Source organism: Amblyomma maculatum, chromosome 11 (assembly GCF_055883805.1).
Source record: "Amblyomma maculatum isolate TAMU_Amacu chromosome 11, ASM5588380v1, whole genome shotgun sequence".
NCBI lineage: Eukaryota > Metazoa > Arthropoda > Arachnida > Ixodida > Ixodidae > Amblyomma > Amblyomma maculatum.
The window spans coordinates 87272580-87278151 of record NC_139354.1 but is presented as its reverse complement, the minus strand read 5'-3'; the positions used below and the strand labels follow the sequence as shown (position 1 = coordinate 87278151).

General features: G+C 45.1%; 1 pseudogene; it reads right to left on the bottom strand.

The window, feature by feature from the left end:
• Positions 1 to 1676: 1676 nt before the first annotated feature.
• Positions 1677 to 4997, bottom strand: LOC146174325 (uncharacterized; annotated as a pseudogene).
• Between the last annotated feature and the right edge of the window lie 575 nt (positions 4998 to 5572).

The window sequence follows — 5572 nt, the reverse complement described above, 5'->3', positions numbered from 1 at the left end:
TGCGCAATGATTGCTCACCATCACGTCGCTCATCACGTCGAGCTTGACGAAGCCTTGCTCGACGGCTTTCTTGCAGACGTACCCGTAGAAATTTGTGCAGGGCGGCTCGTTTTTGTCGATGACAGCGAATAGCTTCGCTGCCTCTTTTGGACAGCAGAACGACAAATTTGTGTCGCTCGGGTTGTCCCGCCTTATAGAGTGGTGTACAGCAAACCAGACCATGGCACCGATGACCGCTGTCAAGGAGACGCCACACGCGCAGCCAAAGCAGGTTCCCACCGTGAGCAGCTTTCTCCGCAAAACTGGACTCCGCGTCGTCGGGCGACCGCTGCCAAGGGGCGAAAGTGGGTTGTCGCTGATGTTCCGAGGTTGCATCTCAGCCATTGTTCTCTTCTTCGTGCATTAGGCCACGAGGAGTGCGTGCGCATGCGTGATGCCAGCGCCCCCTTCTCTTAGACATCATTTCACCCGTACGTTCCCCGATGCCGATCTGCCGTGTGTTTCAGATACGTTTTTTTATAAATGTAAGGCTAAAAGGAGATATCTTGCCCCGCCGGGGTAGTGCAGTGATAAAATGCCCGTCTACTGTGCCGGAGTACCCGTGTTCGAGCCCGACGGCGGTGGCTGCGTCTCGATGGAGGCGAGACGAAGAGGCTTCTGTGTGCTGTGCGATGTCAGCGCAACGTTAAAGAACTAGAGGTGGTCGAAACTACTCCGTAGCCCTCCACTACAGCTCCACTTTTTCTCTATCTACTTTCTCTCTCACCTTCCTCAATTCCCTTACGGCGCGGCTTAGGTGTCCACAGATACAAGTATGACAGAAACTGCGCATTTCCCTTCCTGTGAACCAATTATTATTATTTCTATTATTATTATTATTATTATTATTATTATTATTATTATTATTATTAAGGAGGTATCTTTTGGCGAAAAAGAGTGGAAAACCAATGGAGAAAAGTTGTCAATCAAATGAAGTCGAGAAAAGCCAGCTCCCTCCGCCCGAGCGGTATATCAACCCGGATTGGTTGGTTGCAGATTTGTTTGCGCCAGGTTTTTTGGCCAGGCTCGGCTTCAGTGGCAGGAAGGCCCCCACACGGCGGCGTGACATCACGCAAGTCAGATCGTCCTGGAAGTGGACTTCACTACACTCGCTCTCCCCCTATAAGCTGCACGTTGGCGTGAAATAAATTAGATTCGCTCGCTCGTGTTACCAGTAGGAACTAATATGCTGCGTCTATAGTTATTTACGAACCTTGGCCGGGAATTCTCACCACAGTTTGTAGCCTCGCGCCTTAAGGAGGCGGTTTGCATGCTTACACAGATAAGAACCGTTTTCTGACTGATTGGAAGCGAATGATGCAAAATTTTATCATCACTGTGGTGCATAAACTCTATTTGATCTAGTAATAAGCTATTCACGTTTCAAGCTACCGCCATGATTATATTACATATATTTAACACTTCGGGGCTTTTTTTTTACTTTCAAAAGCCCTATCAGGCAAGTTACAAAAATGGCAAAAAATTGACATTACATGAAAGTAAAATGTCAATAGTTCAAAGTGGAATAAATCAACACTCATAAAATGCACAAACGCATTTTTGCTTAGCAGCAATACAGGATCATTTATTATAGAATTCGTCGAACATAAATAAAAATACAATGCTTGACAGTCTCGTCTTTGTACAAGAACACATTCTTGGTAAAAGTGCACATAAATGCGATGCATGTCAGTGCCAGGAAAAAAAAGTTGGTAGAGTAAATTTTCTGCGAATACACGTTACTGCTTTGGCACACAGTATTGCTTCAAGTAAAGAAATCCAGGCATGCACGAGTTTCCGTGACACAGAACAGACAGAGATTACAACATCAGAAGGCTTCTTAAGAATGAAGGTAGGATGAAGGACATTTTATTTGACATTGATGAGAGAAAAGGTTATTTTTTTTACAAACAATATTGTGGACGCAAAACTGCACAAATGACACCTCAACTTTTAACAGTTGTAAGTTTTCGCTTTGCCCTTGTGGCAGACAACTTGTCGCTTGCTAACTTGTTATTTGCTGCTTTGCACAAGTTGTTCAAAAAAGTGTTTGCTGCTGCACTCAAAATGTAATGCTTGACTTATTGAGGAGTATGGCCATTCACACAAACATCCAGGTCATCATTATCATTGATGATGCCATGCAAAAGGGCCACTAGCACTTCTTTCTGCTTAGGAAGTGCAAAGAACTGTTTTGCAAAGCGTGGACTCCTAAGCTTGTCCAGCACTATTTCTGTGGTAAGGACAGCATTCACAACAAGTTCTCGTGGGAACTTCAGCCCGCCTCTTGTCATGCTGGTAATAAGGACACTTCTAGCAATGTCTATCTCTGTATCATCCATTATCAGGTTTTCTTTACATGACTGGCACAACAGTTTCTTTACAGCTGCATGAGCACAGTAATTGGCAACATATGTCACAGCTGGTAGCCTTGCCACTTTCTTCTCAAAATCGCTGTCCCAAACTGCGACATCAAACTGGCTCAGCAATGAGTTGGAGGTAATGAGAGGAACATCGCACACCATATCAACTTCTGGTAATTCGAGCACTTTCTGTAGCCGCAGCTTTGTCTCGGACTCGTAAATCTGCCTAATTGACACATGATAGTTGGCACCAGACAACTGACGGTACCGACCAAAGCGATCTTCAAGGGAATCTGTTTGAAATTTGCCTAGCAAAACATAGTGCATACCAAGTTCTTCAAGGCAGTAGATAGCGACCTCATGGAGCGCATGAGTTGTGTGACATAAAGCTGAGTGAGTTTCTTTTGTTAAATGTCCTGCATCGTGCCTCAAACTTTCCCAGTAGTCGAGCCACTGCAACATTTTTCCCAAAAACTCTAACTGGGGATAAGATGTCGATGTTATGGGTTTTTGCAAGTCGTCTGAAAGCCGCTGGCCCTTTCGGGGAGTTTTAACGTTGACAACATTCCACCATGTTAGCACCATGCTGATATACTGAGCCGTACCATCAGCATGCTGAATGTTGCTATTATGAAGTGCTGCCACATTGATGAATTGAATGTTCTCAGTGCTAACTTTACATTTTGCCTCTCCATGTTTGAAGGATTCAATGCCTTCAATGACAATGTTGGAGCAATCTTCAAAAACTCATTTTGTTCGGATTCATGCAGCTCACATAAAGTGTTAAATGATGCTGCCAAGATTTTGGGTTTGGGGTCTGTACTTTTTGGATCTGGGAAGTACATGCACCTTCCTGCATTGCGTTGATTTAACCAGTTATTTCTGACACATTTCAACACGTGGACCGGGTCTATGACAAAAAACAAAGGTCGTGATTTCTCAGCTGGATGCTGATAAACTATCTTTAGTCTCGGAGGGTCTGAAAACAATGACATTGTCTTTCTGTTGATGAAATTATTGTCAGAGATCATGGCAATTACCTTAAATTCTGTATCTGAAAGCTTCATGACTAGCATTCGCAGAAAATCATGCAAACATTTTGCATCAATTGTAGCCACTGGCAAAATATGCACATTTTTGTTATTTGAAAGCAGACTCTGAGTCATAAAGACAAACGCTGTTTTTGCCGGGCTTGCAGTATTGGCTGCTGCACTGGCAACTGACCCAGCTTTAAAATCAAAGTATGACTGAATGTGGATTTCATCCATCATTAAAGTTACTGTCTTTTCATGCTCTTTCAATGTGGTAGCAACTTTCTTAGCATATGACAGGAAACAGGAGCCTTGCTGTTCTATGACCGGGCTTACTTGCTGAGCAGAGCAGAGACGTCTTATTGTCTCTGGATGGGGCAACTTTACCTTCAGTGAACCTCTGAGGAATTTGTATGCATGCGGTGAAATGGTGTAAAGGAGGCTTGCAAATACGAGCAGGTCCGACGAGTATCGTGCAGCGTTGTTGAGGATTAGGTCTACTTGGGATTTTATAAACTTCACGACTTCGAGGTGCCATTCTTGTAACTGGGGCTGATGATTGCATATTAACTCTTCCAACAGCTCCTCCACATTTGCAAGCAGATGGCGAGCCCGCTGGTCATTGTTGGGAGAATGAGCACTACGCAGAGACTCAACATGCTGAAGGATGTCACTTAGTTGTCTTAAGTCCTGCAACATTGCAGGCACACTGACACCATGAAGGTCCACTATGCGTGTTTCCCCGTAATACACTTCTACACACATGTCACAAACTACCACTGATGAACGTACAGAGGCGCCCTGATCAACAGTCAAATCCAGGAATAGAACTTTGGACTCCATTGTGATCACAGACCAAAACGGCGAGGTGATGAAGCTTGGCAGAGCATGAAGAAATTCAGAAAAGCTTGTTACTTTGTTATGCTTGTCTTCTTGTTGTTTTTCTTCCAGAGATTTTTCCATGGCAATGCGGAGTGATTCGTCCTCAACACGTTTTCTTTTATCCTCCGGAGCCTCCCGAGTGCACGCATGTTGGCGTGAAAGGTACTGGGGACAATTCGGGAACACACTTGGTAAAGCATCCGGCTTCAACCTGGAGACTTTCAGCGGCACTTCAATAAAGTTTCCCGTCTTCGCATCTGTGTACTTAGATGTTTTCACGTAATCGCTTGCCACAAAATGCTTCTCGCAAAGCTGAAATGTAAAAAAAAACATTCTGTACAAATACGTTTCATGCCACCAGAAAAATAAACGGCTCGGTTCGGCTTTCGATACTACAAAAACAATGAGCACGTTTCAGGCTCCGACAACGCAAGCAACCCGATTCGGCTGTTGCTGAATACATTCAGCCGGAAAAACGCACATTGCTTTAATAAAAATGCCGCGAATCGACTCATAAGCCAAAGCTTACCACTTTGTTTTTCGTAAGAGTAAAATCCTTCCGGCGAACCGCTCTTGTCCATGCCGCTCGCCGCACAGGGTCACAAGGAAACACGTGCACACGCACACGCGACTCTCCAGCATAGTTGGACTTGTAATTGGGAGCGCAACAGCAGCCCGGCATTCTAGCAATTTGTTCACGAGCACAACCACAGCACAAAATGAAAAATATGCAGCTTGCAGACGTAAAAACGACGCACAATCCTGCCTGCTATCCGAACTGGCGGCATCCGATGCAAACGACTGCAAGCAGCTCTGATCACTGTGGCCAGCACAAGTGAAACAAAATCCGCTAGAGGCGCATGAAAATGTGGCTGTCTAACTTCGCCAAACGATGCTGTGTGCCATTCTTTAAGAATATAGCTATCGAATGAAAACCGAATAGCTCAATACTGCGGCCTTTGGTATTATTTGTGCTCTAATTATACCAAAAACTAAAAAATGATTTGTTTTGGTTGTAGCGAAAGTCACCGCTGAAGCCAATGCGAGCCATTCATAGCAGTTCTTGTCCGGCTTGTCCATGTTGCCCCCTCGCTCCCTACCCTCGCCACGCGGACTTTCGGAGAGGCTGTCACCGTCCGTCCGAGCGGCGATCTGAGTTTGGTGACGTAGGCGCTTGGTCGAGGAGGCGGCGCGGGAGCCTTAAGTCTTCTAGGTGGTGTTGGGCAAACGCATTACAGGTGCTGAGTATTTCTGCCA